This window comes from Dipodomys merriami, unplaced genomic scaffold (assembly GCF_024711535.1).
Source record: "Dipodomys merriami isolate MVZ:Mamm:240054 unplaced genomic scaffold, mDipMer1.0.p SCAF_83, whole genome shotgun sequence".
NCBI classification, from domain to species: Eukaryota; Metazoa; Chordata; class Mammalia; order Rodentia; family Heteromyidae; genus Dipodomys; species Dipodomys merriami.
This window is the reverse complement of record NW_027206435.1, coordinates 4993164-5003791: the sequence shown is the minus strand read 5'-3', so window position 1 is coordinate 5003791 and position 10628 is coordinate 4993164.

The following is a 10628-nucleotide window of genomic DNA, read 5'->3' as shown; positions in this document are numbered from 1 at the left end:
GTATGAGGGTGAGCTTTAGACTTAGGTTTAGGGTGAGGGTTATGTTTAGGCTGAGGTTTAGGGTAAGTTTAGGGTGAGGTGAGGGTTCTGGTGAGCGTGAGTTTTAGTGTGTGGGTGACGGTTAGTGTAAGGGTCAGGGTTAAGGTGACGGTGAGGGTTAGGGTGAGGGTGAGGCTTAGGGTTGTGGTGAGGATTAGGGTTAGGGTTAGGGTTATGGTGAGCGTAAGGGTTAGGATGAGGTTTACGGTGAGGTTGAGGTTTAGGGATAGCGTTAGAGTTAGGGTTGGGGTGAGTGTGAGGGTTAAGGTTCAGGTTAGGCTTAGGGTGAGGGTGAGGTTTAGAGTTAGTTTTAGTTTTAGGGTTAGGAAGAGGGTTTGGCTGAGGGTTAGGCTTAGGTTAATGGTGAGGGATAGTGTTATTGTGAGGCTTAGGCTTAGGGTTAGGGTTAGGATTCGTGTGAGGGAAAGGTTTAGTGTGTGGTTTAGGGTGACGGTGAGTGTTAGGATTAGGGTGAGCGTTAGGGTGATCATTAGGGTCAGCGTTAGGATTAGATGTAGGGTTAGGGTAAGGGTTAGGGTGAGGTTTAGTTTTAGGATTAGGGTTAGGGTTAGGGTGAGGGTAAGGGTTAGAGTGAGATTTAGGGTGAGGGTGAGTGTTAAGGATAGCATTAGGGTTAGGGTTACGGTTAGGGTGAGAGTTAGGCTTACGGTTTGTGTGAGGGTGAGGGTAAGGGTGAGGGTTATGTTGAGAATTACGGTGAGGGTGAGGGTTAGGGTGAGGGTTAGCGTTAGGGTTATGGTGAGGGTTAGGGTTAGGGTTAGGGTGAGGGTGAGTGTTAGGGTGAGGATTAGAGTGAAGGTGAGGGTTAGGGTTTTATGGTTAGGCTGAGGGCTGGGGTGAGGGGTAGGGTTAGTGTTAGGGTGAGGGTTAGGGTTAATGTGAGAGTTAGAGTTAGGGATAGGGTGAGTGTGAGGATAAGGGTTAGGGTGAGGGTTAGGTTGAGATTGATTGTTAGGGTTAGCGTTTGGGTTAGGGTGAGGGTTAGGGTGAGGGTAAGGGTTGGAGTGAGGGTTAGGGTGAGAGTGAAGGTTAGGGATAGCATTAGGGTTAGGGTTAAGTTTCGGGTGAGGATTAGGGTTCCCGTTAGAATTAGGTTTAGGTTGAGGGTTATGTTGAGTTGTAGGGTTAGGTTTAGGGTTAGGGTTAGGGTTAGGGTGAGGATTAGGGTTAGGGTTTGGTGAGAGTGAGGGTGAGGGTTAGGGTTAGGGTTACTGTGAGTGTTAGGGTTAATGTGAGGGTTAGAGTGACGGTGAGAGTAAGGTTAGGGTGTTAGGGTTAGGGTTACGGTGAGGTTTAGGTTTAGGGTGAGGGTGAGGGTGAGCGTTAGGTTTAGGATTAGGCTTAGGTTTAGGGTTAGGCTTAGGATGAGGGTGAGGGTGAGGGTCAGAGTTAGGTTTAGGGTGAGGGTTAGGGTCATGGTAAGGGTCAGGGTGAGGGTGCGGGTGAGGATTAAGTTGAAGGTGATGGTGGGGATGAGGGTGAGTGTGAGAGTTAAGTTTAGGGTTAGGGTTATTGTTAGTTTTAGGTTTAGGGTTTGGGTTAGTGCTAGGGTGAGGCTGAGGTCTAGGGTTAAGGTTAGGATTAGGGTGAGGATTAAGGTGATGGTGAGTGTTAGGGTCAAGGGTTAGCGTTATTGTTAGGGTGAGGGTTAGGTTTAGTGTGAGGGTTAGGGTTAGGTTTAGGGTTAGGGTGACGGTAAGGTTTAGGGTTAGGTATAGGGTGAGGATTAGGGTTAGTGTTAGGTTTAGGGTGAGGATTATGCTGAGGGGTAAGGTTAGGGTTAGGGATAGTGTGAAGGTTAGGGTGAGGGTTAGGTTTAGGTTGAGGGTAAGGGTTAGGGTGAGGGTAAGGTTTAGAGTGAGGGTTAGGGTGAGGGTGCAGGTTAGAAATAGCATTAGGGTTAGGGTGTGGGTTATGGTGAGGGTTAGGGTTGGGGTTAGGGTTAGTATGAGGGTAAGGGTGAGGGTTATGATGAGGGTTAGATTTAGGGTTAGGAATAGGGTTAGGGTGAGGTTTAGGGTTAGGGATAGGATTAGGGTGAGGGTGAGGGTTAGGGTTAGGGTTAGGGTTAGGGTGAGGGTTAGGGTTAGGATGAGGGTTAGAGTGACGGTGAGGGTTAGGCTTAGGGTGAGGGCTAGGGTTAGGGCTGGGTGAGGGTGAGGGTGAGGGTTAGGGTTAGGATGAGGGTTAGGTTATGTTGAGGATTAGTGTTAGGGTGATGTTGAGGGTAAGGGTTAGGTACATGCTAGGGTTAGGCTTAGGTTAGGCTGAGTTTTAGGTTTGGGTGAGGGTGAGGGTGAGGGTTAGGTTTAGGATTAAGATTAGGTGTAGGTTTAGGCTTAGGGTAAGGGTGAGTTTGAGGGGCAGCGTTAGGTTTAGGGTGAGGTTTAGGGTTAGGCTGAAGGTGAGGGTGCGGGTTACGGTGAGGGTCATGGTGAGGGTTAGGGTTATGGGTAGGGTTAGGGTGAGTGTGAGTTTGAGGGTGAGCGTGAGGTTTAGGGTTTGGTTGAGGGTTAGGTTTAGGGTTAGGATTAAGGTTAGGGTGAGGTTTAGGGTTAGGCTTAGGGTTACTATGAGGGTTAGGTTGAGGGTTAAGCTTAGGGTTAGTGTGAGGGTAAGGGTTAGGGTGAGGGTGAGGTTTAGGTTTAGGATTAGCTTTAGGGTTAGTGTGAGCTTTAGGCATAGAGTTAGGGTTAGCGTGAGTGTTTTGGTTAGGGTTAGGTTTAGAGTTAGGGTGAGGTTCAGGGTCAGGGTTTGAATTAGGGTTAGGGTTAGGGTTAGGCTGATGTTGAGCTTGAGGCTGAGGGTGAGGTTGAGGGTTAGGGTCAGGGTTAGGTTTAGGGATAGGGTTAAGCTTAGGCTGACGGTTATGTTTTGGATTCGGGGGAGGGTAAGTTTTAGGTTGAGGGTTAGTTTTAGGCTGATATTTAGGGTGAGGATGAGTGTTAGGGTGAGGGTTAGGGTGAAGGTGAGGGTTAGGGTTAAGGTTAGGTTGAGGGCTAGGGTGAGGGGTAGGGTTAGGTTTAATGTGAGAGTTAGGGTAAATGTGAGTGTTAGGGTTAGGGTTAGGGTTAGTGTGAGGATAAATGTTAGGGTGAGGGTTAAGGTTAGATTGAGGGTTAGGGTTTGCGTTAGGGTTAGGGTGAGGGTTAGCGTGAGGTTTAAGGTGAGGGTTAGGTTTAGTATGAGGGTGAGTGTTAGATTTAGGTTTAGGGTGAGGGTTAGGTTTAGGTTGACGTTTAGGGTAAGGTTAAGGTGAGGGTGAGGGTTCGGGTGATGGTGAGTTTTAGGGTGTGGGTGACGGTTAAGGTTAGGTTGAGGGTTAAGTTGACGGTGAGGGTTAGGATGAGGGTGAGGGTTAGGTTTAGGGTTAGGATGAGGGTGATGGTTAGGGTGGGGGTTAGAGTGAAGGTGAGGGAAAGAGTTAGTGTGAGGGATAGGGTTAGGGTTAGGGTTAGGGTGAGTTTTAGGTTTAGGGTTAAAGTTAGGGTTAGGGTGAGGGTAAGGGTTAGAGTGAGGGTTAGGGTGAGGGTGAAGGTTAGGGATCGCATTAGGGTTAGCGTTAAATTTCGGGTGAGTATTAGGGTTTCCATTAGGATTAGGTTGAGGGTGAGGGTTATGTTGAGTTGTAGGGTTAGGGTTAGGGTTAGGGTGAGGATTAGGGTTAGGGTTACGGTGAGAGTGAGGGTGTGGTTTAGGTTTAGTGTGAGGGTTATGGTTATGGTTAGGGTTAGGGTGAGGGTTAGGTTAGGGTTAGTTATAGGGTGAGCATTAGGGTTAGGTTTAGTGTGAGGGTTAGGCTGAGGGGTAGGGTTAGGTTTAGGTTAGTGTGAGGGTTAGGGTGAGGTTTAAGTTGGTGAGGATAAGGGTTAGTGTTAGGGTGAGGGTAAGGGTTAGAGTGAGGGTTAGGGTGAGGGTGAGGGTTAGAAATAGCATAAGGGTTAGGTTTAGGGTTAGCGTGAGTGTTAGTGTTGCGGTTAGGGTTAGGGTGAGGGTGAGAGTGAGGGTGAGGTTTAGTATTAGTGTTAGCGTGAGTGTTAGGGTTAATGTGAGGGTTAGAGTGATGGTTAGAGTAAGGTTAGGGTGAGAGCTAGGGTTAGGGTTAAGTTTAGGGTTAGGGTGACGGTTAGGTTTAGTGTGAGGGTTAGGGTTATGGTGAGGGTAAGGGTTAGAGTGAGGGTTAGGGTGAGTGTGAGGATTAGGGTTAGCGTTAAGGTTAGAGTGAGGGTTAGGGTGAGGGTTAAATTGAGGGTTAGTGTTAGTATGAGGGTGAGCGTTAGACTTAGGTTTAGGGTGAGGGTTAGGTTTAGGACCAGGGTTAGGGTCGGGGTGAGGACTAGTTTTAGCATTAGTGTTAGTGTTAGGGTTACGTTTAGGGTGAGGGTGAGGGTTAGGTTTAGGTTTAGGATTAGTTATAGGGTTAGTTTTAGGCTGAATTTGGGGGTGAGGTTGAGTGTGAGGGTTAAGGTTAGGGTTAGTTTTAGGGTGAGGGCTAGGTTGAGGGTGAGGGTTAGGGTGAGAGGCAGGGTGAGGATGAGGGTTTTGGTTCGGAAAGGCTTAGGGTTAGGTTTAGGGTGAGGATTAGGGTGAGGGTGAGGTTTAAGGTGAGGGTTTGGGTTATGTGAGGATTAAGGTTAGGATTAGGGTGAGGGTTAGGGTTAGGGTGATGTATAGGGTGAGGGTGAGTATTAGGGTGAGGGTGAGGCTGAGGGTGAGGGTGAAGTTGAGGGTGAGGGCTAGGGTGAGGGTTAGGGTTAGGGTTAGAGTGAGGGATAGGGTGAGACTGAGTGTTACAGTGTGGTTTAGGTTTAGGGTGAGGGCTAGGGTGAGGTAAAGGTGAGGGCTAGGGTTAGTATGAGGGTGAGGGTTAGAGTTAGGTTTATGGTGAGGGTTTGGGTTAGGGTGAGGTTTAGGGAAGGGTTAGGGTGAGGGCGAGGGTGAGGGTTAGGTTGAGTTTTAGGGTGTGGGTGTCAGATAGGGTTAGAGAGAGGGTTAAGGTGATGGTGAGGGTTAGCGTGAGGGTGAGGGTTAGGGTTTTGGTGAGGATTAGGTTTATGGTTAGGTTTAGGTTTATGGTGACAGTAACGGTTACGATGACGTTTAGGGTAATGGTGAGGTTTATGGATATGGTTAGAGTTAGGGTGAGGGTTAGGGTGAGGGTTAGGCTTAAGCTTAGGGTGAGGGTTAGGTTTAGGGTGATGTTTATGGTGAGGGTGAGTGTTAGGGTCAGGGTGAAGGTGAACGTGAGGGTTAGGGTGAGGATTAGGCTTAGGGTTAGTGTGAAGGATAGGGTGAGACTGAGGGTTAGGGTGAGCTTTAGGGTTAGGTTGAGGGTTAGCGTGAGGGTTAGGGTGAGGGTGAGGGTGAGGGTGAGGGTTATGGTTATGGTTTTTGTTAGGGTGTGGTGAGGGTGAGGTTTAGAGTGAGGGTGATTTTGAGGTTGAGGGTGAGGTTTAGGGTTTGGGTGAGGGTTAGAATTAGGGTTAAGGTTAGGGTGAGCGATAGGGATAGGGTTAGGGTTAAGATGAGGGTTAGGCTGAGGGTTAGGCTTAGGGTTAGTGTGAGGGTAAGGGTTAGGGTGAGGGTGAGGTATAGCTTTAGGATTAATGTTAGGGTTAGGGTGAGGATTAGGCATAGGGTTAGTTTTAGGTTTAGGGTGAGAGTTTTGGTTAGGGTTAGGACTAGAATTAGGGTGAGGATGAGGGTTAGGGTTTGAATAAGTGTTAAGTTTAGGGTTAGGCTGTGATTTAGGTTTAGGCTGAGGGTGAGGGTTAGGGTGAGGGTGAGGGATAGGGTGAGGGTTAGAGTTAAGGTTAGGTTGAGGATTAGGGTTAGGGTTAGTTTTAGGATGAGGTTTAGGCTGACGGCTAGGTTTCGGGTTCAGGGAAAGGTCAGGGTTAGGGTGAGGGTTAGGGCGAGGGTTAGGGTTAGGGTTAGGATTAGTGTTAGTTTGAGGTTGAGGGTGAGGGTAAGGGTTAGGGTGAGCTTTAGTGTGAGGCTTAGGTTTAGGGTTAGCATTAGGTTTAGGGTGAGGTTTAGTGTTAGGATTAGGTTTAGGGTTGGGGTGAGGGCTAGTGTTAGCATTAGTGTTAGGGTTAGGGTTAGGGTGAGGGTGAGAGTGAGGGTTAGGTTTAGTTTTAGGATTAGGAATAGGGTTAGGGTTAGACTGAAGTTGGGGTGAGGTTGAGGATGAGGGTTAAGTTTAGGGATAGTTTTAGGGTGAGGGCTATGGTGAGGGTGAGGTTTAGGGTGAGGGTCAGGGTGAGATTGAGGGTTTCGGTTTGGAAAGGCTTAGAGTTAGGTTTAGGGTGAGGATTAGGGTAAGGCTGAGGTGTAAGCTGAGGGTTAAGGTTATGTGAGGATTAAGGTTAGGGTTAGGGGGAGGGATAGGGTGAGGGTGAGGCTGAGGGTGAGGGTGAAGGTGAGGGTGAGGGTTAGGGTGAGGATTAGGGTTAGGGTTAGGGTGAGGGAAAGGGTGATACTGAGGGTTAGGGTGAGCTTTAGGGTTAGGGTGAGGGTTAGGGTGAGGGTTAGGGTGAGGATTAAGGTGAGGGCTAGGTTTAGTATGAGGGTGAGGGTTAGAGTTAGTTTTAGGGTGAGGGTTCAGGTTAGGGTGAGGTTTAGTGTGTTTGTGGAGGTTAGGATTAGAGAGAGGTTTAAGGAGATGGTGAGGGTTAGGGTGAGGGTGAGGGTTAGGGTTTTGGTGAGGATTTGGTTTAGGGTTAGTTTTAGGTTTATGGTGACAGTAAGGGTTATGATGAGGTTTAGGGTGAGGGTGAGGTTTACGGATATGGTTAGAGTTAGCATTCAGGTTAGGGTTCAGGTTAGGCTTAGGGTTAGCATGAGGGTAAGGGATGAGGGTAAGGGATAGGGTGAGGGTGAGGGTGAGGGTTAGGGTTATGGTTATGGTTAGTGTGGGGGTGAGGGTGAGGTTTAGTGTGAGGGTCATTGTGAGGTTGAGGTTTCGGGTTCGGGTTCGACTTAGGGTGAGTTTTAGGGTGTGTGTGGCGGTTAGGATTAGTGAGAGGTTTAAGGTGATGGTGAGGGTTAGTTTGAGGATGAGGGTTAGCGTTTTGGTGAGGATTAGGTTTAGGGTTAGTTTTAGGTTTATGGTGACAGTAAAGGTTATGATGAGGTTTAGGGTGAGGGTGAGGTTTACGGATATGGTTAGATTTAGGGTGAGGGTTAGGGTTCAGGTTAGGCTTAGGGTTAGCATGAGGGTAAGGGCTAGGGTGAGGGTGATTGTGAGGGTGAGGGTTATGGTTATGGTTAGGCTTAGGGTGGGTGTGAGGGTGAGGTTAAGTATGAGGGTGATGGTGAGGTTGTGGGTGAGGGTGAGGGTTAGGGTTTGGGTGAGGATTAGGGTTAGGGTTAAGGTTAAGATGAGGGTTAGGATTAGGGTTAAGATGAGGGTTAGGCTGAGGGTTAGGCTTAGGGTGAGCGTGAGGGTAAGGGTTAGGGTGAGGGTGAGGGTTAGGTTTAGTATTAGGGTTAGGGTTAGGGTGAGTATTAGGCATAGGTTTAGGTTTAGGGTTAGGGTGAGAATTTTGGTTAGGGTTAGGATTAGAATTAGGGTGAGGGTGAGGGTTAGGGTTTGAATAAGTGTTAGGTTTAGGGTTAGGCTGAGGTTTAAGTTGAGGCTAAAGGTGAGGGTTAGGGTGAGGATGAGGGATATGGTTAGGGTTGGGGTTAAGGTTAGGATTAGGATTAGGGTGAGGGTAATGTGTAGGATGAGGTTTAGGCTGAGGGCTAGGGTTAGCATTCATGGGAAGGTAAGGGTTAGCGTGAGGGTTAGGGTGAGGGTGAGGATTAGGTTTAGCCTTAGGTTTAGGGTTAGGGTTAGGTTGATGGTTAAGGTTAGGCTTAGGGTGAGGTTGAGTGTGAGGGTTAGGGTTAAGGTGAGTGTAAGGGTTAGGGTTAGGGTTAGGGTGAGGTTTCGGTAAGGGTTAGGGTGAGGGCTAGGGTTAGGGTTAGGAAGAGGTTTAGGTTTAGGTTTGGGGTGAGTGTGATGGTTAGGTTTAGGATTAGGCTTAGATGTAGGGTTAGGCTTAGGGTGACGGTGAGGGTGAGGGTCAGATTTAGATTTAGGGTGAGGGTTAGGCTTATGGTTAGGGTTAGTGTGAGGGTGAGGTTGAAGGTTAGGGTGAGGGTAATGGTGAGGGTGAGGGTGAGGGTTTTGAGGGTTAGGGTTATGGTTAGGGGTAGTGTGAGAGTGAGGTTGAGGGTTATGGTGAGGGTGATGGTGAGGTTGAAGTTGAGGGTGAGGGTTAGTGTTAGGTTTACGTTTAAGGTGAGGTTTAGGGTTAGGGTTAGTATGAGGGTTATGCTGAGGGTTAGGGTTAGGGTTAGGGTGAGGGTTAGGGTTAGGGTTAGGGTGAGGGTTAGGGTAAGGTGAGGGTAAGGGTTAGGGTGAGGGTGAGGGTTAGGATTAGGATTAGGTTTAGGTTAGGGTGAGGGTTAGGGGTAGGTTTAGGGTTAGGGTGAGGGTTATGGTTAGAGTTAGGTTTAGAGTTAGGGTGATGGTGAGGGTGAGGTTTTGGGTTTGTATTAGGGTTAGGGTTAGTGTTCGGCTGAGGCTGAGGTTGAGTGTGACAGTGAGGGTTAGGGTAAGGTTTAGGGTTAGGGTGAGGTTGAGGGCTAGTGTTAGCTTTAGGGTTAGGATTAGGGTTAGGTTTAGAGTGAGCGTGAGGGTTAGGGTTAGAGCTAGGATTAGGATTAGGGTTAGGGTTCGGCTGAGTGTGGGGTTGAGGTTGAGTGTGAGGGTTAAGGTTAGGGTTAGTTTTAGGTTGAGGGCTAGGGTTAGAGTGAGGGTTAGCGTGACGGTTTGGGTGAGGGTTTTGGTTAGGAAAGGCTTAGGGTTAGGGGTAGGGTGAGGATTAGGGTGAGGGTGAGGTTTAAGGTGAGGGTTGTGGTTAGGGTGAGGATTAGGCTTAGGGTTAGGCTGAGAGTTAGGGTTCTGGTGATGTTTAGGTTGAGGGTGAGGGTGAGGGTGAGGGTGAGGGTTAGGGTGAGGGTTGGGGTGTAGGTAAGGTTTAGGTTTAGGTTGAGGGATAGTTTGACGGTGAGGGCTAGGGTGAAGGTGAGAGTTAGGGTTACTTTTAGGGTGAGAGTTAGGGTGAGGCTTAGTGTGATGAATAGGGTTAGGTTTAGGGTTATGGAGAGGGTAAGGGTTAGAGTGAGGTTTAGGGTGAGGGTGAGGGTTAGGGTTAGCGTTAGAGTAAGGGTGAGGTTTAAGGTGAGTGTTAGGGTTAGGTTGAGGGTGATGGTTGGGCTTAGGGTGAGTGTTGTTGTTAGGGTGAGGGTCAGGGTTAGTGTTAGTGTTAGAGTTAGGGTGATGGTGAGGATTAGGGTTCAGATTAGGGTTAGGGTTAAGGTTAGGCTGAGGGTTAGGTTGAGGGTTAGGTTTAGGGTGAGGGTTAGGTTTAGGTTTAGGGTTAGGGTTAGTTTGAATGTTAGACTTATGGTTAGGAAGAGGGTTTGGCTGAGGATTGGGGTAAAGGTTAGGGTTATGGTGAGGGTAAGATTTAGGTTGAGCGCTAGGGTGTGGGAGAGGGGGAGGATTAGGGTTAGGGTTAGGGTTAGGGTGAGGGTTAGAGTCAGGTTTAGTGTTAGTGTTAGGGTCAGGGATAAGGTGATGTTTAGGGTGAGGGTAAGGGTTAGAGTTATTGTTAGGTTGAGGGTGAGGGTGAGGGTGAGGGTGAGGGTGATGGTGAGTGTTAGGGTCAAGGTGAGGGTTAAGTTTAGTGTTAGGCTGAGGGTTAGGGTTAGGGTTATGGTGAGGGGTAGTGTGAGGGGTAGGTTTAGGGTTAGCGTGAGTGTTAGGGTTAATGTGAGGGTTTGGGTTAAGGTTCGGGTTAGTGTGAGGATAAGGGTTAAGGTGAGGTTTAGGTTGAGAGTGAGGGTTAGGGTTAGCGTTAGGTTTAGGGTGAGGGTTAGGGTGAGGGTTTAGGTGAGATTTAGTTTTAGTATGAGGGTGACGGTTAGAGTTAGGTTTAGGGTAAGGGTTCGGGTTAGGGTGAGGTTTAGGTTAGGGTTAGGGTGAGGGTGAGGGTTCGAATGATGGTGAGTTTTAGGGTGGGCGTGATGGTTATGGTTAGGGTGAGGATTAAGGTGACGGTGAGGGTTAAGGTGGGGGTGAGGGTTAGGATTATGGTAAGCATTAGGGTTAGGGTTAGGGTTAGGTTTATGGTGAGGGTATGGGTTAGGATGAGGTTTATGTTGAGGGTGAGATTTAGGGATAGTGTTAGAGTTAGGGTGAGGGTTTGTGTGAGTGTTAGGATTCGGGTTAGGCTTAGGGTGACTGCGAGAGTTACAGTGAGGTTTAGGGTTAGGGTTAGTCTGAGGGTAAAGTTTAGGGTGAGGGTTAGGGTTAGGTTGAGGGTTATGGTGAGGATTAGGTTTAGGGTTAGGTTGAGCTTGAGGGTTAGGGTAAGGTTGAGGGTTAGGGTGAGTGTTAGAGTGAGGGTTAGTTTTAGGTTTAGGGTTAGGGTGAGGGTTAGGGTGATGGTAAGGTTTAGAGTGAGGGTTAGTGTGAGGGAGAGGGTTAAGGAAAACATTGGATTAAGATT